The sequence below is a fragment of the Camelus bactrianus genome, chromosome 7, assembly GCF_048773025.1.
Source record: "Camelus bactrianus isolate YW-2024 breed Bactrian camel chromosome 7, ASM4877302v1, whole genome shotgun sequence".
In the NCBI taxonomy this organism is placed as follows: Eukaryota; Metazoa; Chordata; class Mammalia; order Artiodactyla; family Camelidae; genus Camelus; species Camelus bactrianus.
The window spans coordinates 60,799,747-60,823,011 of NC_133545.1; the positions used below are offsets into that span (position 1 = coordinate 60,799,747).

General features: G+C 34.3%; 1 long non-coding RNA gene and 1 pseudogene across 1 annotated transcript; both read right to left on the minus strand.

Annotated features, from left to right (window-relative positions):
• Positions 1–303: 303 nt before the first annotated feature.
• Positions 304–867, minus strand: LOC105083091 (NTF2-related export protein 1-like; annotated as a pseudogene).
• A 10,690-nt stretch (positions 868–11,557) lies between these two features.
• Positions 11,558–22,702, minus strand: LOC141578174 (uncharacterized). Its single transcript, XR_012508214.1, has 2 exons — positions 22,368–22,702; positions 11,558–22,079 (listed from the first exon to the last, which is right to left on the minus strand). It is a non-coding gene; the product is annotated as an uncharacterized LOC141578174 (long non-coding RNA).
• Between the last annotated feature and the right edge of the window lie 563 nt (positions 22,703–23,265).

A 23,265-nucleotide genomic window follows, 5' to 3' on the forward strand; every position in this document is an offset into this window, starting at 1 on the left:
CTGTTGCTGTATATATTAGTAGTACTGACATTTTTTAATTGCCAAGTAGTATTCCAGTGTATGAATATATCACGATTTGAGATGCTTCCGTATTTGGGCTACTATTAAAATTATTTATATTCTTATACAAGTCTTGTTCTTGTATGTCTTCTATTGGACATGTCAATTCTTTTAACTACATACTCAACAATAAAATTGTTGAGTCACTGGGTAGATGTTTTTAAAATTTTTTTTTGTATTGTTTTGTCAGAATTTTCAGAACCAGGGTCTCTACTGGGCAAGTAGAAAAATAGAGAATTTTTATTACCTTGAATAGGCAGCCAGGACGAAGCAAATGCAGGGTTCAGGCTGGGTGGCGTCTCCCTCAGGGGCTGGGGCTGGGGCTGGGGCTGGGGCTGGGGCTGGGGCTGGGGCTGGGGCTGCGGCGCGTCCTTCCCGCAGCTGGAGCGGCCGAGCGAGCACGGTCCCGGAACCGGAAGTAGTCGCTCGCTGTCTTCCGCGCCGCGCCGTGTTGCTGGGCGAGGCCTGGGCCGTCAGGGTTAAATTCTGAAGTGACTCTTTTTGTTGCCTTCTGACTTCTCTGTCCCACATATCACCACAAGGACAGTGGTCTGGCTTGAGGTGGCTTCATCGTGAACGGGCTGGCAGTTTACCGTGTTGATTTGGGACTCTCTAGAAGGCAGCGTCTCTAGAAGGACCCTTGTTCTGAAAGGGTGTTTCTGTTTCCACATAAGGGTGGCCGTGCCCGTGCACACGCAGGACAGCAGGCGCCACCACGTGTCGGTGGTTGTGTAGGACACGCTGACAAACTCGTCAGAGGCGCGTCGGGCCTGGTCCACGTAGGTCTTGGAAGTCCTCGGACGCCATCTCGGGCCCGGCTGAGGGAGGCCTCCGCCCTGTGCTTCCTGCACCTGAGGGAGCCGGGCTGCGCCAGAGTGCCGGCGGGGCGGTGGCCCTGGTCAGTGCAGGTCAGCCCAGGAGGGATGACCCCAATCAGCGGGTTGGCGTGGGGCCCTGGGTCATTGTGGGTGGTTCCGGTGACCGCGGGTCGGGGTAGGTGGCTTGGGTCACGCGGGCCGCGGCTCGCTGGAGCCCCCTGTCCTTTGGGCAGGGGTAGGCGTATTTTTAATGTTACTAGAAATTGCCGAACAGATTTACAAAATGCTTATACTATTATACCAGAAATATATGAGTGTTCTGACTGCTCCTTATACTTGTCAACATTTGGTGTTACTAGTGCTTTCAATTTTAGCCATTGTAATGAGTGTGTAGTAGTATCAAATTGTGGTTTTAATTTGCATTTCTAAAATGACTTAGGATGTTGAACATCTTTTCTTATACTTAATGGTCATTCAGATACGTTCGTGAAATATCTCTAAATCTTTTGCTTATTTTTTAATTGGGTTACTTTTTCCATTCGTTGACTTTATTTATATGTTGTGGGTCACATGTATATATTGTAAATATTTTCTTGTCTGTGCCTTTCTTTTCATGTACTTAACAGAATCTTTGCGAGAACAGTTTGGGAAGACAATTCTTCATCGGTTCCTCATGTTTCTTCATTTATTATGAGCAGTGTTACCACCTGAACTTTTTTCTGGACTACCTTTTAATGGATGTTTGTATAGCAGGTAGCTTTGGATGAGATGATGTCTCCCTCTAGAGCAAAAGGCAGGTATGCTGACTGTCCAGTATGATAAAAGATAATGTCTTCTTCTGAAGCAAGGGTAGCCGTGCATACTGAACATCATAAATATTTGAGTTCCCTGAGGTCAGGAGTCCTCCCCTATAATGCAACTCTGCACATGTTCTAACATCTATCTGGCGCATCTGCCTCACCCCTGTGGGATTAGGGGACAAAGAAAATTGGTAGAAATATGCTAATGGTCATGGTACTTGCTGTGCCATGAGTAATAAAGGTTTGACCCAGGAGTCTTGGATGACAGCATCCATCAAACTGTGACAGTCTAACTCATTAGTTTGCTAGTTGGGTAAAATGTCAGATCCTTCACAGTTATTGGCAAGCAGACATCTATAATTTTAAAGAAGTATATTTGTCAATTTTTCCTTTTATAGTCATGCTTTTCTGTGTTCTGTCAAAGAAACATCTCAAAGTCACTAAGATTTTCTTCTAAAATTTTATAGCTTAGTTTTTATGTTTAGGTCTATGATCTGTTTCGAGTTATTTTTTGTGATTGTTGTAAAGTGTTGATAGCTTCATTTAAAAAATATTGAAATCTAGTTGTTCTAGCACCATTTTTGTAAAAAAAAAAAAAACTGCTTTTCCTCTAAATTATCTTGTTATCTGTAGTAATCCAAGGATCATGGGCACATGGGCTTATTTTTGGATTCTCTGTCAGTTCCACTGCTCTATCTATATATGCCTGTGTACTATAGCTTTATAGTATCTCTTGATATCAGGCAGTTTAATTTCTCCAAATTAGTAATTAAAAAATTATTTTAGCTTTTCTAGGTCTTTTGTTTTTTAATATACATTTTAAAATCATCTTAGCAATTTCTACAAAGTCTTGTGGTTCTGATTGGTATTGCATCAAATCTATTTATTAATTTGTGCAAAACTGAATCTAAATATTTAGTCTTCCAATCCATTAGCAGATAATCTGTTTACTGTGGTTTCCTTTGATTTTTCTCTCCAATGTTTAGTAATTTTCAGTTATACGTCCTTCAGTTATTCTGTTAAATTGATTCCTAAATATTTCATGCTTTTGGATGGTATTGTAAATGGTATCATTTTATGTTATTTTATTTTTCTTTTATTTATTGCTACTATAGAGAAATATGATTGCTGTATCTTGACTTGAGTCCTCCTATTTCGCTAATTTCATTTATTAGCTCTAGTAGTTTCATGTTAATTCCTTAGGATTTTGTATATAGATGATCATGTTATCTGTGAATGAAGAAATACTTCTTGATAATCTAACTATATGCCCCCTTTTTGCCTTTTTGCCTTTTTGCACTGTGTAGTTTTCTTCGTGGAATGTTATTTAATTGGAAATTTAATTTAGTTAATAAATATGGGGCATTCTGACTGGCTTCAGGAATCTATAAATTTGTGTTTCTTCTTTAAAAAGCTCTCAACCGGTTTGGCTTTTCTCTTTCTTCTTGAGTCTGTTTTGTAATTTGTGTTTTTCAACACATTGCTCATTTCACCTAGGTTATTGAAATTATTGGTGTACATTTTAAAAGTAATCTCTTATTCTTTTAATGACTGTTGTATCTTTAGCCATTTCTCTTATTTTATTCCTGATGTCAGTATCTGAGTTATCTTTTTCTTTGGTTATTGTTCAATTCAGCTAGAGCTTTAGCAATTTTACTACCCTTCAGAAAATAGTTTTTTGTTATTTTAATTTTCTCTATTCTGTTTTTTATTTTAGTGATTTGTGCTCTTTTTATTATATTAAATTTACATTTGGTTTAATATTACTCCCTTTTTTATAGCTTCTTAATGGAGAATCTTGGATGATAGATTTTTGACCTTTCATTTTTTTCTAATCTAAGGATTTAAATCTATAAATTTTCTTCTATCTAATTTCTTTAGTTGCATCCCACAAATTTTATTATGTTCTTTTTAAATTCTCTTTTAGTTCACATTTTCTAGTTTCCATTGTGATTTTTTGGATCCATGTTTATTTAGACCTGTGTTATTTAATTTATAAATATTTGAAAAATATTCCAGATGTTTTCTCATTATTGATTTATACTTTAATTTAGTTGTAATCAGAGAATGTAATCTATAGTTTATAGGGACCTTTTTATGTGGTATAGTAAATGCTCTGTCTTGGTGAATATTCCACTTATGCCTGAAAATATATGTATTCTGCAGTTATGACATGGAGTGTTCCATAAATGTCAATTAGGTCAAGGTAGTTTATATAATGTTGTACATATCTTCTATACCTTACTGATTTTGTCTTTGTTTTATCAATTACCAAGAAAGCTGTCAAAATCTCTTTATTACAGTAGATTTGTCTATTTTCCTTTATAGTTCTGTCATTTTTGTATTTCGTGTACTTTGATTTATCCTTTCTGGAAATCTTTATTTTTTTGTGTACATCCAGGTTTCCATCTGGTTCTATAAATTTTTTTTTTAACATTTTTTTGTAGTGCAGATCTTCTGGTAACTTAGCTTGTGCTTGTCAGAATTTCTTTTAGTTTAGCTTCATTTTTGGAAGATAATTTTGCTGGGTGTATAATTTCAGGTTGATGGTATTTTTCTTTCAATATTTTAAATATGTCATTTTATTGTTTTCCAGCTTTATTTATAACCAGGTGTATATTTTTGAGTAAAACAAAGAAGGTGCACCCTATAGCTCACTGCCTGGAGACAGTGTTCATTTAGTAGCACACAGGTTATACCCAAAGTATATATATAGCCTAGTAGTGTTAGTGAGTAGAAGATACAGATTTTCAAGTTTGTGGAGGCCAAGGAAGCTATAATTTTTTATTTTTTCTGAGAGCTTTTTTTAATCATGAAAGGGCATATAATTTTGCCAAATGCTTTTTCTGCTGCATTTATTGAGATGGTCATGTGATTTTACACTCTATTTTGTTAATGTAGCATATTACAATAATTGATTTTCATATGTTGAATGATCCTTGCATCCCAGGACTGAGCCTGCTCGATCATAGTGTATGATGCTCTTAATGTGCTGTTAAATTTGATTTGCTAGTATTTTGTTGAGAATTTTGGCATCTGTATTCATCGGGGATATTGACCTGTAGTTTTCTTGTGTTTTTTTCTGACTTTGGTATCAGGGTAATGCTAGCCTCGTAAAATCAGCTTGGAAGGGTTCCCTCTCCTTCAGTTTTTTAGAAGAGTTTGATAAGGATTGGTGTTAATCCTTTAAATGTTTGGTAGAATTCAGCAGTGAAGCCATCTGGTCTAGAACTTTTCTTTGTTGGGAAGTTTTTAATGATTGATTCCATATCCATACCAGTTACAGGTCTATTCAGACTTTCTATTTTTTCATGATTCAGTCTTGGTAGATTATGTATTTCTAGGAATTTGTCCATTTCTTCTAGGTTGTCCTGTTTGTTGGTGTATCTTTGTTCATACTAGTCCCACAATTCTTTTTACTTTTGTGGTTATCATTTGTACTATCTCTTCTTTCATTTCTGATTAAGTTTGCTTCCTTTTAGTTCTCATATTTAGTTTCTCTTTAAATGATACTTCATTTATTTGTTAATTCAATGAATTTTTGTTGAGACCATTATATTTTCCACACTGATTATGCAGATATGACAAAAAAATCAGACAAGATCTCTCCCTTTATAGATCTTAGAATTTGTTGATATGGTTATGATAATGCTTATGTCTTCTGAAATAATATGAACCTCTATCAATGCTAAGTTAAATTCTTTTTACTTCCCTTATTCAAATCCAAACTCAAAAAGCCCAGGTAAATTTCCTCTGCTTCCATATTGCTTTCCACCTCTGCCCAATGGATGTCTTCTTCTCAGATGTTATATTATTATCTCTACCAATGTGTAAGGTTTACATCACACACTCTCAATTTAATTAATCAGTGTACTTTCATAGCATATTTGTTCTGTATTTTATGGCCATTTTGAAACATATTTATTTTTCACACTAGAATATTTTCTTTAGACTTGCCTAAGATAAAGCCAAACATTAGTTAAAGTGGTGAAAACACATTCTTTTCAGTAACTACTGACAGTAGGGTAAAGAGCTGAGCTCCATTCCAATTTGTACTGAGGTGACTGAGTGTTTTAAAGGGAGAATGAGGGATTTGGGAAAGGGAGTAGTGCTCAAGCAGTATCAGGGGAGTGAAAAATTATGAGAAGTGGGTAAGAGGGTCAGTCAGTATATATGCCATTAGGTTAGCTGTATCTCCTAGCTAGCAATTATTGAAATTAGGATTATATCCTCCCACAGAGATTGGGAGACAGTGATCCTATCCTTTCTGAAATTTACATTTTGAAGGAATGGCTTCAGTCCCTGAGAAATACACTCTGTGGTTGGAGGAGATATATACACAGATATCTCAAAGGGATGGGTGATGGATTTACATCTTCCTCCCCTCCTCCCCTCCCCCTCCCTTCCCTCTCCTCCTTCCCTCCTCTCCCTTCCCCTCCCTTCCTTTTCCCCTCCTCCTCTTTAGTAAATGGTCTAAGAAAAGGGGTATCAGGGCCTTTCTGTCAGATGTTAGATAGAATAAACATTAAATTCTATTGATAGCCTTGAGCTTTTTCAGGCAAGAACTTAAAGAAGGGTTGGGTAGTCCCAGGTATGTAACCTTACGCCACCAAAAGCCATAATTGATTTGGTAAGGTCTCTTAATGCAGGGATTTGAAAGAGTCTTTACATGCTGAGAGTTCTTTTGTAATTCTTAGCTCCCATCTTTGTATTCCTTATAAAGTATTCCTGGCACATAGTAGTTTCTTAAGATGTAGATCAAATTAGTTTAAATACTAATACTTCTTTAATAACCAGATTTCAGTTATTATTTTCTGTTGGTATTGATTGGCCTTTTCTATTTATCCTGCATTCTCAAGACGCAATGCTCGGGCTGCCTTATATAGTTTATATACTGCACAAATATTTCTGGATGAAGAGGTGAAGGAGAGCTTAAATCCAGTTTGTACTTTACATGCTGTGAGCCCCAAAGCCAGCACTCATATCCTCTAAATCACACAAATACTCATGTGGGCTACTTGCTATCCTGCCAGTTACAGTGCCTGGACTACAGGGTTCTAAATGAGACCAGATGGACATGTTCTAATTTTTTTTTTTCTGGAGAGTTGAGGTAAAGCAGTTTTAAAGCAAAATTTTCAATAATTACCTTGATTTTTGCCTTTCTTTGTAACAAGAGAAGTTTCATTTGCTAAGGTTCAGGTTTTTGAGCACTAGGGAGCACAAGTTAGTACAGTGTAAGAGATTGTTTAAATTCTACTCAAGGTCTTCAAGAGAATGGATTTGTATCCAGGGGCCTCTCAGATAAAGTCACTGCCTTGGTAACCGGTGTCACAACCAAGAAAAACAGATTCCTCTCTAGGGAGTTTACTGTCTTTTTGTTGATTTTGATTTGAGATTGGGATAGATTTATCTGCTTTTATTATCTTTTCTATACAAGTTTATGCAGAGATACTTTCAAGTAGGCAAGTACGGTCATGATTTGTTCTTGAGTAATACCAATTTTCTTTTTTTCCATTCATGGGGATTTTTTTAGACTTTGAAAGGTTGTGCCTGTTTATCAACTCAGTGCCTTGCTAGTGCTTCATTCCTTCACGTACCAACTTGTGCATTCCCATTAATCCATCCCAAGTTTTTCTCCACCAAAAAACCTCATAAACATTAAAGATAATTAAAGATCATTTTTTGCAGTGTCACAACTTTGCATTTTATATTCCACAGGGAGTAATTAATTAAAAAATCACCAATGATAGTAAAAAAAATTCATCAATGACAATGGGAAGTGATATGTTTGCTTGGATTAAGAAAATTAGTTTTTAAGGTTCTTCATGGTAGTATAAGATATTTAACATCAGATAATAACATATTACTGTTTTTGGAAAAAAAATCTCAGGAAGGCTAAAAGAGCTGGGATGTATATCAGTATCCTCAACTTTACTGTATCTACCTTTCAGACTTTGTGTAATTGACAGAACTTGCTTTTTTCCAGCTTTTGTGTGAAACCAAAATAGATTCCAGTGTCTTCCATTAAGCGTTCCATTGTTGCCCACTTGTAAGACGCAAAGATTCTCATTTGTCTTTCAAAATTCATCAGAGCACATTCTTCAGTTACCATGGAAACTATTTCCAGCTAAATTTGAGAGGGTCTCTGGGCAGAACTGAAATACCAGCACTGATAGAAAGAACCCTGTTTTAATTCTTCTGGAAATTATTTGCATTTTTCTTTTCCATCTTAGCTGAAGTGCCAAATTAATAAATCAAACCACATTGACTTGACTTGGCTATTAATGATTCTGAAAATAATACTCAAGTGGGAAATTTTTTTTTATAAGAAAAGAATTAGAGAGTTGGAAAACAAAACCTGATACACACTGACAAATTTTTTAGTTTTCAAAGTTGGGCATTTCAGTTGTGTAGGTTTTACTGTTGATTTCAGCAGTCACATCAAAAGTAAATGCAATAATGATTCATGTTAGTTTGTATTTATATGTCCTCAAGTAAGTGACAGTCTGTGAGATGTTTATGTTTAAAATTATTTCATAATCCTTAGCATTTAATATAGTTACATTTTTAGTCAACATATCAAAAGTACTGCAGAATGTCCAAGTTTAAGAGATATTTACAATTTTGTCTTGCTTGGTACAGTTACAGGTATTATTACAGCAAATCAAACATTTCTCCAGTAACAGAAATTCATAGTTGTATTATAAAGGACATTTTAGCTTTTCTCGTCAAGTGTAAAAACTAGATGCTATTATGACACATATTTTCTTTTTCCCCTTGGTAGAAATATCTATTTAAATTTTAGATGCTTGTTTATGTTTCATAAAGGCAAGACTTTTATTTGGAATTTATTTTTCATGATGGAAAAATTAGAGTTGACAGTGAATTATGAAATGGAAGAGAAAGTACTTAGACATTTTCTGGAAGTCAGCCCAGCCCTCTGATTTTCCATTTGAGAAAAACAGTCCCATGTGATTTCCAACTTACATCATATCACACCTCTAGTGTGAATTCTGTTGGAACCTGAGGTTCTTAGTCCCCAGTCTAGTGTGGTTAGCCTTTCTTCTTGACTTACTCATAAGCCGCCTTTATATTTGAAGACTGTCCAAATGGTAGTGCTATGTATGTCTATTAAAGTAGTAGAAAAACCCAAAAGTTTACTAGATTTGTTGGCCTTTTGGTCACAAGTATAATTTGCCTCAGTAATAAAGACAATACTTCAGTAAAAGAATGATAAACTCTCAAGTTTTCTAAATATGTGTTGGGGAAACCTCAGTGTGGGTGGCACTAACTAAATATTTTGGACAGAAAATATGTGGGAAACAATTAGGCATTGACTATATGGTGTTTGTTCTGAAACATAAATGTGAATGGACATAGAAGCACACATTCACCTCTTTGCAGGTGGAATTGATATCTACTTGAAGTGGTGCATTAGTTATGTTAATGCTCTTTAGTGGCATGATTTATTCAGAATTTACTATACATGCACACATCCTGTTCCTATGGAGTGAAACCTTGAAAATATTTTTCCCATGCTGAAACACAAAGCGAGGTTTTAATAACACCCTGATCTGAAATAATGTAAGGTCAGGATGTACAGAATATAGATACTGTCATCTTTTGGAGAAAGTACTGGGTGTAGAGTTGAAAGTCTTGCATTCAAATTCTAACCATGTGGCTTACTGGCTCTTAAAAATGACTTGTAAATTACAGATTCAGTAAGAACCCTGATGGCTGAACATAAGCAGGAGAAGTAAAGGCTTTTCACTGAAATAAGATTTTGTACTTACATGACCATTTATTTGTAAAATGCTGACTGTGTTATGTAAAGGTCTAACAGTTAGGGCCTTTCTTATCATCAGTACTGGTTACACCAGCATGAATACTTTTGCTGATGCTTGTTTTGTCCCAGAAGCTACGTACAGGGAGAGTTTCAAGGATGACTGTCATTTTGTGGAATTTTATTCCTAGGCTGAGTAGCCAGATGATTTGTTGTTCATTAATATGTCTGCATGAAAGTTAACATAGTAGTTATTTTGCCCTTGTTGTATGTATTTCCATTATTTATATAATGTCCTTTGATCCTGTGGTGATTGTATCACAAAAGGGACAATTTATAAAATGTGTCTGCTTGATAAATAATAATGTTAATTGATTGTTTAGTTGTTAATATAGTCTTTCCTCTCATATAACTGACAGATTGAAATCTATTTTGTTTCTTTGAGGATAATTTTAATGAGATGAGTAAATATTGACTTTCATTAATGAAGTGGGTTTTTTTTAAAGTGTAAAATGTTAAAAGCATTTTCTTCAACTGATACATGCATAAAAGCTCTGAAAGCTTATGGTACATTCAACTTGTTCATCTATCAGAAGGTCAAATTGTTCAACTTTGCATAAGTTAAGCCATCTATGTTCTGTCACCACTAATAGTAGTCACAAATACTGTCTTGAGCCACAGTCATGAATAAATGAGGACATATGGAGCAGTAGGGAAGAGGGAACTCTAGTGGCAGTGATGTAGCTCTAAACTAACAAATTTACACATAAACATTTTTTTCAGTGGCCTATTTTAAGAGTTGAAGAATGGATGTGGAAGTTCTCACCTTGAAAAAAAGTAAAACTTTGAATCATTTTATTATAGCATGACTCTTACAGATATAGAATAAAGACATCAAAGACGTATTTGACTTATTAATAAGGGTGCCAATAGAATGGTTAAGCTGGTTCAAAAATTTTTGATATATATATATACATAATTTAATATACATTACACATACTTATTATGTATATGCGTGTGAATATATATGTGTGTGTATGTATATGGAGAGAGAGAGAAATTGATTTATATTAAGTCAGAAAGAAAAAAGACTTGCTGAATTAGTTTGCTCAGTGATGAAACTGATTAATATACTACAGGGCAATAAACTATAACCTTTTGGATTATCTTTTCTCCCAGAGATAAATTGTTTGCATCTCTACTAGAAAAAAAATCTGTATCATTGACATATAATCCACAGAATCTGGGCTTTGATCAAAGGTAGCTAGTAAGTCAAACAAAGGTATATCCCTTAGAGAATTAGGTAATTCTTGGGTGGTCCCATCAAACAGTGTTCCAATAGGATATTGAAAGGGTATACAGTCATGTTTTTGTCCTATTTTGAATTGGTATCATTTTCTTTAGTGGTACCAGATTCTTTCCCTAGTATCTAAAGGCTGCTTTCTGTACTTGTAACATCATCATGCTCTAGTAAAAGCCCTCTATTTTGAACTGAATTCTCCTCCTTAACATCACAGAATACGCAGTCCTACACAAAGGGAAAGACAACTTTCGGGAATTTTTCTGGAGTTGTGCAGAATTGTAATATTAGGGAAGGGTCTTTGACCTTAACAAATATTGCTTATAACAGAGAAAAAGGAATTCACTCTATATTTATGTAAATATGGCAAATAGGCCCCCACATATATTCCTATGCCATATTGAGAAATCCTGAAAAAAACAAAGACCTTTATTATTTGAATATTGTTTCTAATATTTATAAATATCTTCAATTTATGATGTGCTTTGAGTTTTTTTATTTTGTTTTGCTTATTTATGTTCTTTTTGCCCTGGCTGCCATAGTTTAGTCATTGTTGGAATAATTTGTACAATCCTGTACTTGAAGTTCCTCACTTCAGGGTCACTTTCAGCCCTCAAGATCCACAGTTGACACATATTGCACTGTATTTTGTTTATCTCACAAGGCACATTTTCCTTTTCAAAGTAAACGTAATATATGTAGATCTGTTTTTTAAATTCAAGATTCATTTGAACTTACAATGGGAAGAACTAACGTCCTTCACTCAATAAAACTGAAAACCCAACTCTACAATGTATTGTTTCTGAGAAGAATTTTTATTAAAAAATACTGCAATAAGAGGTTACAGAATAGCTAGCATATTGAGGGGCATATGGGGACGTTTTCGCCTGAGGGAATGAAGTAAATAACTTTGAATCATTTTATCAAAAAAATTAAGTTAACATTGCAAACCAAGGAAAGAATAATAAATAATAACTGAATATAATTGACCTTTAGACTGCTAAGAGTTTATACATACACTCCCAAACCAACTGGGCTTTTTATATTTCAATATATACTTCTAAATATAAACTTAATTTTTAGAACAGTTTTTGATTTACAGAAAAGTTGAGATGACAATAGAGTTCCTTTAAACCTCACACCCACTTTCCCTTATTGACATTATATCAGTACAATACATTCGTCACAATTAATGAACTAATACTGATACATTATTGTTATTTAAAAGCTATATATTATTCAAATTTCCTTAGTTTTAACCCAGTGTCCTTTTTCTGTTGCAGGATTTCATTCTGTGTACCATATCACATTTAGTTATCATGTCTCCTTACACTCCCCTTGCCTGTGATAGTTTTTAAGACTTTCCTCATTTTGATGACCTTGGCTGTTTTAGGGAGTACTGGTCTGTGTTTTGTAGAAGTCTCTTCTATTGGAATCTGTCTGATATTTTTCTCATTGTTAGACTTGGGTTATTGATTTTTAGAAGGAAGACCACAGTGCCATTTCTATCACTTTCTATCAAGGGTACATACTATTAACATGATTTCTGTTCATGCTAACCTTGATCAACTGGCTGAGGTAGCGTTTGCCTGATTTCTCTACTGTAAAGTGACTTTTTCCCCTCCTTTCCATATTGTTTCCTTTGGAAGCAAGTTACTATGCACAGTCCACATTAGATGAGCGGGGTTTATACCTCCATTTCTTGACAGCAGAGTATCTACACAAATTATTGGAAACACTCAGCATAGGAAATTTGTATCTTCTGCTCTATTTATTTATTCTGTCACTTAGTTCTGTAAGTATGGACTCATAGATACTTACTTTATACTTTGTGTTATAACCCTAACCCCTTTTTTACATTGCTCAAATTGTTGCAGCTTTGACCACTGGGAAATCTTTCAGTTTGCTTATGTGTTCCTTTGACATGTCTCTGTCATGTGGGTTTTTTTTTTTTTTTTCTTAGCACTTCCACTCTTCTGGTACTACAAGATTCTCCAGGAACTGGTAGGCACACATTAAATGCTCATTGAATGAATGGGTGGTTGGCCGTTTCCTCATCATTTCTCATTGTAGTGTATTAATCTCTTTCTCAGATCCAAGTAATACATGTGCAGTTTAGCAAGTCAAAGGATTTTACAAAGTTGGCCTCAAAATATAGTAATCCCCTGTTTTCTCCTTCATTCCCCCTGCTAGAATCAGCCATTTCATTTGACTTGGCAAGAAATTTTTTTGCATTAGAAAATAACTTTCAGGTAAAACAAAACATGCTATTGGTTGTCAAACACTAACGTTCTCTCGTTTGGTTTTCTCCATTTTAGTTTTTAATGCAATAACTTGTGGGAAAGCATCTGTTGTTTTTATCATTAGAATAACGATCTTCTTGTTATGACATGAAAGGAAGACCTCACTGGATTTGTTAATGTTCTAATAAGACTACTTTAGTATGTGGACTAAGTATCTGTATCATCCACCATAAACTTTTTATTTTCAGTAACCACTTTAAAGAGTTTGTAGATCTTTATTTTGTATGTATTCCATGCTTTTGTTTTTTAAAAATGTTGACAGGATTGCTCTTTGAGTTGATCAGTGTCTTTATCAGGGTACAAAGATGATGTAATTTCCTCAAAAATTTCTGCCTAGGTATATGAGAAGAAATAGAGAAGAGTCCAGACATGCTTTTATAAATTTGTGAAGAGAAATTCTCTGTTGCTTATCATTCTTTGTCTTAAATTTTTCTAACCCTCTTTGAACATATACTGGGATTCCTTTTTCCTTGGGCTCTAGTTTTGACTCGTCCTGGTGAGTTTTTTATTTGTTACTTAAATGTCATAGTGGTGAGCCTTATAAGGAAGCCAAAGAGCCAGTATTTGTTGGAGTTGTTCCTAATTAATACCTCTGCCCCCTCTCTACTCCTCAGCAGGGACCAGGGACTGCAGTCCATGCTTCCAGTGAGGTTCCTTTCTATTCTTTTGGCATATCTCTATGATTATTTGTACACTTCTTTACTTTTATTTTCCTAAGGAAATCTGGTTGTTTTTAATCAAGAATGGTATTTTGACACTAAGATATGTATGCTAGATATGATCATTTCTACTGATGTGTCATTGTTTCTAGTCCCTTTCAACAAAGAGAGCTAGGAAATAATATTTATCTGTGTATTTATATCTATGCAATATATCTGTATTTATTTCTGTATCTTTCTATTTCTATATCTAAATTACTTACTGTGAGTTTCATTTCTAATTCAATACCACAGGGCACATATTGGTTCTTCTCTTTTCATATTTTTATCCCTCTTTCACTCTTCCTAAACAGCGGAAAATCTGGATTCCATTATTCTCAGTATTTTTATTTATTTGCACATGTCTAGAGTAAACAAAAGTTAGTTTCAAAATTGTTAACTCATATTACTGAGAAAAGTAAGCCTTCTGTAAGAACCTTGTTCACAGATTTGATTTTAGGCAAAATTTATATACAGTTAGCTGCACAAAACCCAAGTCTACAATTGATAAGTTTGGGCAAGAGTATATATACATATAATCCACATCCTAGCAAAATAATTTTCCATCTAAAAATGTATAGCTTTTATATGCATTCAAAGTTGTTATCTGCTTAAAATAGACTGTTAAAAATGTAAGGTGTTATAGTTAAGTCTCATGGTTACCATAAAGCAAAACCTATAGTAGGCACACCAAAGATAAAGAGAAAGAAATCATACATGAATATACATATATTCACTTTCATATTCATAAATTGACACAACATTGTAAACTGACTATACTTCAGTGAAAAAAAAAAAGAGAGAAAGGAATCAAACCATACCACTACAGAAAATCATTAAACCATAAAAGAGGAGAGCAAAGAGGTACAAAGGCACAGAGGAATTACAAAATAATCAGAATAAAATTAACAGTATGGTAATAGTAAGTCCATACCTGTCAATAATTACTTTAAATGTAAAAGGAATAAATTCTCCAATCAAAAGACGTGTGGCTGAATGGATTAAAAAACAAAACAAAACAAAACAAAACAAAATAAAGATTAAAAAAAGACAAGACTCATCTATATACTGCCTACAAGACTTCAGCTTTCAGGTCACACATAGACTGAAAGTGAAAGGATGGAAAAAATATATTACATGCAAATAGAAACCAAAAAAAAGTAGGAGTAGCTACACTTGGACCAGAAAAAAATGGACATTAAGCCAAAGAATGTAAAAGAGACAAAGTTATTGTATAATAATAAAGGGGTCAATTCCTCAAGAAGAGATAACATCAGTAAATATTTATACACACAAAAGATAAGTACCCTAAATATATGAAGCAAATGCTAACAAATCTGAAGGGAGAAATAGACAACAATGAAATAATATTAGTGGAATTTAATACCTCAGTTTCAACAGTGACTAGATTATGTAGACACAAAATCAATAAGGAAACATTGGACTTACATTGCACACTAGATCAGATGGACCTAACATTTATAGACTATTCCATACAACAGCAGCAGAACACACACATTCTCCTCAACTGCACATGAAACATTCTTGAGGATACATCATATGTTAGGCTACAAAACATCTTAATAAATTCAAGAAGACTGAGATCATATCAAGCATCTTTTCTGATCACAGTGATATGAAACTAGAAGTCAACTATAAGAAGAAAACTAGAAAATCCACAAATAAGTGGAGATTAAACAACATGCTACTGAACAACAAATAGGTCAAAGAAATCAAAAGAGAAATCAAAACCTATCTTGAAACAAATGGAAATGGAAACACAACACACCAGAAGTTATGGGATGCAACAAAGCAATACTAAAATGAAAGTTTATAACAATAAGTACCCACATCAAGAAATAAGTGTGAAGAATTCTCCCAGACTGAAAAAAAAAAAAAAAAACCTAAAGAAATACGATAACTAAAGCAATGCTATAAAGGACACTATTAAGGCATAGATAAATATGAATATGAACTATGGATTTAAAAATAATGTATCAATGTCTGATTTCCTAACTTCACTTAGAATGACATTCTCCAGGGACATCCATGTTGCTGCAAATGGCGTTATGTTGTCATTTTTATGGCTGAATAGTATTCCATTGTATAAATATACCACTTCTTCTTTATCCAGTCATCTGTTGATGGACATTTAGGCTGTTTCCATGTCTTGGCTATTGCAAATAGTGCTACTATGAACATTGGGGTGCAGGTGTCTTTTTGAAGTAGGGTTCCTTCTATATATATATGCCCAGGAGCGGGATTCCTGGGTCATATGGTAAGTCTATTCCTAGTCTTCTGCAGAATCTCCATACTGTTTTCCACAGTGGCTGCACCAAACTGCATTCCCACCAGCAGTGTAGGAGGGTTCCCTTTTCTCCACAGCCTCTCCAGCATTTGTCATTTGTGGACTTTTGAATGATGGCCATTCTGACTGGTGTGAGGTGATACCTCACTGTAGTTTTGATTTGCGTTTCTCTGATAATTAGTGATATAGAACATAAATACAAAACAGAAACAGACTCATAGACATAGCATACAAACTTGTGGTTGCCAAGGGGGAGAGGGGTGGGAAGGCATAGACTGGGAGTTCAAAATTTGTAGATACTGACAGGCATATGAAGAATAGATAAACAAGATTATACTGTATAGCACAAGGAAATATATACAAGATCTTGTGGTAGCTCACAGTGAAAAAAATGTGACAATGAATATATGTATGTTCATGTATAACTGAAAAATTGTGCTCTACACTGGAATTTGACACAACATTGTAAATGACTATAACTCAATAAAAAATGTAAAAAAAAAAAAAAAGTCCTGGAATAGAAAAAAAAATAATAATAGAAGGTAAATACAAATAAACAAATTTAAGAATAAGAAAATAGATATCTGCATAGTTGAAAGGATACTAAAAGTTAAAAAGAAAATACTAGCACAGCTCTACAAATAAATTTGAAAATAACTCTTTGGAGATTGTAGATGGAATACTACATAGCAATAAAAATTATGTTGAAGAACACTAAATGGAATGAAAAAAGTTCATGATATATAAATTTTAAAATATGTAACAGTTTATATATAGACTCTTGCATTACCAAAAATGGTATAGAATCCAAATTAGAATAATATGTATAAAAACATCTGATAACAGATTATCTCTATATAAATGGTTGTGGATATTTTCTTTCTGGGGACTTTTCTGTGTTTTCTAAATATGAGGCAATATTATGTGTTACTTTTTCAAAAGCTGTTAAAAAACCCTCAAAAATTTTATGAAATATCTATGAAAACACATTAGAAAAGCATGTGCAATGACTCTGAAAACTAAGGATTAGAACTCATCATATATCAGAATGTTGGAAGGATTCATACTAATTACAAGCAGATGTTAAGGTTTAAACAAGTCTAATCATAGCCAATGAAAGCTTGACCTTTTGCCCTGAAACAATGCAGTAGGGGATAGATGCAGCCCTCTGACAGGAAGAGGGTCAACAACCGGAAATTGGCAGGACACCACCTTCTCATTGTAGATACTTTCTGAGGGAGGAAATTCTTCTCCCTAGTCTCCCCTCCTCATTAGCTCATTCTTTCTTCATTCAGTTAAAATATCTAGGAGACCTTGAGAATTATCTGAGTGGATATTTTGCCTCCTCGGCTCTACTTTGTAGCTCAGTCAGAGACCAGCAATTCCCAGCATCAGAAAAAGCAGAGAATGACAGAAGAGAGAGTTGGGGCACAGCAGTACTATAAGTATTATTTCATTTTGGCATACCAATAGAGGTTTAAATAGTTGATTAAAATAGAGCTATATAATAGAATAAGTTACTCAGGAAAAAATAAATTTTTAGAAGGTCAATGCAAGAAGCACACAAAAAGGGAAAACAAGGCTGTAACAAAATATACAAAGGAGTAAATGTAAAATAGTTTGGATAAAATAAAATCAAACTGAACAATTGATTTGATTAAATTCTCCTATGAAAAGATACTCTCAGATTGGTTTAATAAAATCTAGTCATACTGACTGCAAATAACAAATAAAGCATCAAAATAAAGGGTTGGAGAAAGATATTTTAGGCAAATAAAATTTTAAAAATCAGAGGATGATATTAATATCAGATGCAGTAGAATTAAAAAATATTCAACAAAAGAGACTGATAAAAATATAAAAATTGATATGATAATCACTAATATTTATTTATCAAATAACTAGGAATATAGAGATTTTGATCAGAATAATTGCCAACATATATGTGTATCTATTTTTATTCTATCTCTATAACTACACATATTTCTTATTTTATTACACTCATAGAACAATTGTAAAAAATTACCTGTAATTGGGCAGATAAAAAACTTAGAAAACTTTTAAATGAAGAAAGTAAGTAATATTCTTTCACTAAAATGTGAAAAAACTAAAATGAATAACAAAGAAATAGTATAAATTTAGTTGCTACATAATTGAAAATACTCTTGAATATGATCCCAAGAAGAAATGTGATTTTAAAATGAAATGTAAAATCACCAAGAGAGTAATGGTAAAGAAGATATTGGATAAAAACCTAAAGGAACACTCCTCAACTTCTGCTTGATGAAATGCTTCAAGTAGAAGACTTGATACTCAATTTAGTAACCCGAGAAAAGAACAACTAAAGTAACAACCAAAAATCAGCAAATTCCACCCTATGGGCCAAATCTGGCTTGCTGTCTGTTTTGTAAGTAGAGTTTACTGGAACATAGCTGCGTCTATTTCTTCATGTATTGCCTGTGGCTGCTTACACACAACTGGCAGAGTTGAATAGATATGACAGAGACCAAAAGGACCACAAAGTATAAAATACTACCTAGCCCTTTATGGAAAAAAATGTGCTGATCCTGAAATAGACCACAAAGAAACAGCAAAATACAGCTTTTAAAAACTGATGTAAAGAAAATTAAATCAGTTAATGAGACAGAGAGTACCCAGAATAATAATCTTTAGATAGATTAGTCAAGGAAAGCTAGTCTGAGGAGATGCTGAGGTCTGTAGGGTAAGATGTGTCTGACATGTGAAGAACTAGGGAGAGAGAGCACTCCTGGCATAGATAACGATATCTTACTAAGGGTTTAATGAATAAAAGGAAGGCTACTGTGGTGGAATAGTAGTAAGCAAGGGCCAAGGGGAAAATCAGTTTGAAAAGACGTTAAAGGTAGGTATGAACCAGATCCTGCAGGACATGGGAAGAAGTCTGGATTTTACTCAAAGAGCAGCAGGATTTACACTAGAAAGGCAATTATAATTAGGTAATATATCAATGTAATATTTACAATTACAAAAAGCAAAAATATGTGGTATCAATTGATAATTTTTTTTTAATTTGGTAAAAATCATTAGCCTTAAAACTCTAAACAAAAAGAAACAGAAAGAAATTCCTTAAAGACAGAAAAAGTCTTTATCAGAAACCAACAACAATAACAAATATCATACAAAATAGAAAAATACTAAAGGCATTGCTATAAGCCAGAAGAAAAGACTGGAATATTTGCTATCACCACTATTAGATAACTTTTTCCCCTCAAGATTCTAGCTAATGCAAAAATACAAGGCATAAGTAAAACTATAAGAAGAAAAATTCTTTTTATAGTTATTATAAATCTATACCAAAAAAATCCAAGAGAATCAGCTTTGAAAACTGACTAGTTTGAGAATTTAATAAATAGCTAACAATGAATATATAAAATAGTTTTTTAATAATAGAAATCACCAGATAGAAATCAAAATGGAAAAATATCCTTCACTCATAATAATGAAAAAATCATATGATATGTAGGAATGAATTTAATAAGAAGAATAAGATTTTGTGAAAAGAACTTTTAAAGTGTTTAGTGCTATAAACCAAAATCTGATTAAATAGAAAGACATCATTTTTTAGGATAAGTAGACTTCATAGCCAACCTTCCCAGAATAATATATATATCTAGTGTAAATACAATCAGAATTCCAAAGATATTAAACCTTGACACTCAGAATAATTCTCAAGTTCATGTATAGGAATAAACACATGAAACTTGCAAGAAGTTTGTGAAAAAGAGTAGTGCTGAAGATGTTGTGCTACTAGATATAAAAATTATCCTGATGCTATTTGATTAAAATTGTAGGATACTGGTGTAGAAATAGATGAAGAGAGTCTACAGACTTTTCCATGTACATATTAAATCCTAAAGGTGGGAAGTTATGTAATATTAGAAGTCAGTGGGGGAAAGCATATATTATTCGATAATTATGTCAGTGCAATTGGTTAAACCTTTGAAAGAAAAAAGTTTTAGGTCCCCAAGTCTCTCACATATAAAATGTAAATTGAAGATGGAATAAAACTTTAAATGTTGAAAATTAAACTATAGAAATATTAGCAGCAAATGTAACAATAATCTTGAAGTGAAGAAAGTATTATTAAGCAGTACAGGAAACCCAGACTATAAATAAAACAACAACAAAAAAACCAATTGCTACTATAAAAATTAAACCATCTGTCATTTAAGACAACATAAACAAAATAATAGACATGGATGATATATATGTAAAATATTAGAGAAATGAGAAAATGAGCAAAAATGGACAGGCAGTTAACAGAAAAGAAAACAAATAATTATGAAAAGTACGTAAAATTGCTCAATCTCTGGGTGTGTTGAGCCTCTTGAATGTATGGATTCATGTCTTTTTTAAATTAAGAAATTTTTAGCCATAATTTCTTGAAATATTAAATACTCTGCCTGCCTCTTTCTCTCCTTTTCTGGGATTTCCATTGTGCATTTGTTAGTATGCTTGATAGTTTCCCAGAAGTATCTTAAGCTCTGTTCTTTTTTCTATCTGCTCCTCAGACTGCATAATTTCATTTGACTTTAAGTTCCTTGATTCTTTCTTTTGCCTCCTCAAATCTGCTATTGCATGAATTTTTCATTTCAGTTATTGTATTTTTTTACTCCAAATATCCTATTTGGTCCCTTTTTATAATTTTTACCTTTGTTATTTTCTATTTATTGAAATATCAGTTTCCTGGTTTCCTTCATTACTTTGTCCATGGTTTCCTTTAGTTCTTTGAGCATATATAAGACTATTTATTAAGATATTTGTCTACTTATGTACAAATGTTTATGCTTCCTCAGGGATAGTTTTTGTTCATTTCTTTTTTTCCTGTGAAAGCCTCATGGCTTTTTCTTTCTTTGTACACCTCATAACTTGTTTGTTGAAAACTGGACATTTTGAATATGAGGTGGTAACTCTGGAAATTAAAATTTCCCCTTTCTCCAGGATTTATTGTTTTTAATTGCTGTGGGTTGTTCTTGTTTGTTTTAGTGACTTTTCTACTTTTGTAAAGACTATACTCTTTGTCATGAATGTCTTTAAAGTCTCTATTCCATTAGTTGTTAGCTAATTTCTTGACAGAGATTTCCTTAAACTCCTGGAGCTGAAAAAAAAAAAAAAAAAAAGAAAGGAGGGAAGGATGAAAGGAAGGAGGAAAAGAAAAATGGAAAGAAAAGAAAAGGAGGGGAAAGAAAACAAAGAACACTACTCTCCAGGTCTTTGAAGACTGACACTGTTGAAGCTCTCCATTGATTAGCCAGTCTGTTTACAACTCCTACTTAGCCTTTACTTCCTGCTTTCTTTCATTGAACCTAAAGATCAGCCAGAAGTGAAAGGTTATGGTGGTCTCAGTTCTTTCCTGAGCAGGCATCCTGTCCTGGGCATGTACGTAGCTTTCTAGGTTCCCCATTATAGGCAAGAATTTTTCAAAGCCCTTATTCCCCAAAGATTCTCACTCTCCAGGTTTTCACTCTTGGCTTTATGTGTGTCTATCCTTTCTCTCAACTGATATTTTTTTTCTCTTCGCCTGGTAGAAGCTCATTCTTCTGACTTTCAATGTTTTAGAGAAACATCCTCCATGTAGCTGCTGATTTTGAGAGAGTTCCAAGTTAGGTGAAACAACGGCAGGTCCTTCAGGAAACCCATGGATAGGCCAAAAGAAAAAAACACAATTTCCAGGAACAAAGTCGGCTTGGCTTGCTCTGGAACCATGTTTCCACATCAAGAACACAGGTTACTATCTTCAAGAATGCTATTGTACTGGGGAGAGGGGCAAGGCAAGGCTAAATTAACTGTCACAAAATTCTCTTCCACTTAATCTGTGGCCTTTCTCCTTGTTGTTGCAGCTATCCTCCAGAGTGTCTAAAAGGCTGACTCTTAAAGTGTTTGCTAGGTTTTTTGATGTTTCTTGGGAGAGATAGACCGTTGGAGGTTCTTAGTGCATCATTTTCACTGACGTCCATGTGTCTTGAAATTCTTTAATGGAAGGGTTGGAGAAAAAAAAATTTTTTTTCCAATACCAAAATGCAGTAAAATTTTTGTGTAAAAAATTTAAATTACAGACCACCTTTTTCAATAATTATGTCAAAAAATTTTTTTGTATTTCAATGTAAACAATGTATCATCTGTATCATACTCTTCTAGATTCCACCAAGGATACCAAACAAATGGGAACTGGTAACAAAGCCTGCCTAATAAACTGGAGATAAATAGCAGAGCAACTCAATGCAAAGACAGCAGAGTTCAGATCCAGTGCTGACTTACCACACTGGCGTGCACTCCACAGGCCTCAAGCAGCAGGACACCTGGGTCTGCCTCAGCAGGTAGTGTCTGGTTGAAGGCCTGGGTCTGTGGCTACAGGCAGAGCAGACAATATCTATGTGGGGCCTCCAGCAGAACTGTGGAAACAAATAAGTACGACTCAAGTTAGAATTTTAAAAGGCAACAGGTATATTCAGAGCTTGCTACAGTGGGGCAGTCAGCCCCAGTCACTTGCTTTAAGCAGAGACTATAAGACAGGCAAGGAAGGTTGATGGTGAAAAAAAAAGAAGAGTGGGCGGTAGGCCCCTGGTGTGCTCTGATTGGAGGATGTTGGCATGGGGAAGTTGGAAGTGGGCTAACTAGAAGTGGGTCGTCCTTCAGGACTGATTTGGGAATCTTGGATGGCTTCTCTGGTTGGTCCTGAGCCAGAAGCTGGGGCAAAAAAGAGAGGAAGCTGGCAGCCGTTGACCAAGTCCTAGTTCTGGGCTGATTACTGCAGAGGTTGTGGGGCAGAGTTTTACATAAATGTTCTGGTGTTATCTGTTTGTAACTTCTAGGCTTTCCACAACGGCAGTAACTTTTTTTTTTTTTTTAATGTGAAAAGTCTTCATTGAACTGACAGTTGGACCAAGTCCTGTAATTAATAGGAGGTATAATTTTGGGTGAATTTCTCTAGTTCCTGCCTGACATGTTTCATTGGACCACTGGTCTGAGAATTTCTTTGGAGGCAGTTTTATTTTTATAGCCTACTTCTAGTCCTCATTTCCTTTCCTCTTATCCTGCTGTGTGACCTGTTGCCCTAAGTGACATTTGGCTGCAGCTTGTCGCCCTGGGCTTGCCTGCCCAGAAGTGTTCCATATTCCAAAAAGGCTGTTAGAAACTCTTTGAAGTCCAAGCCTTT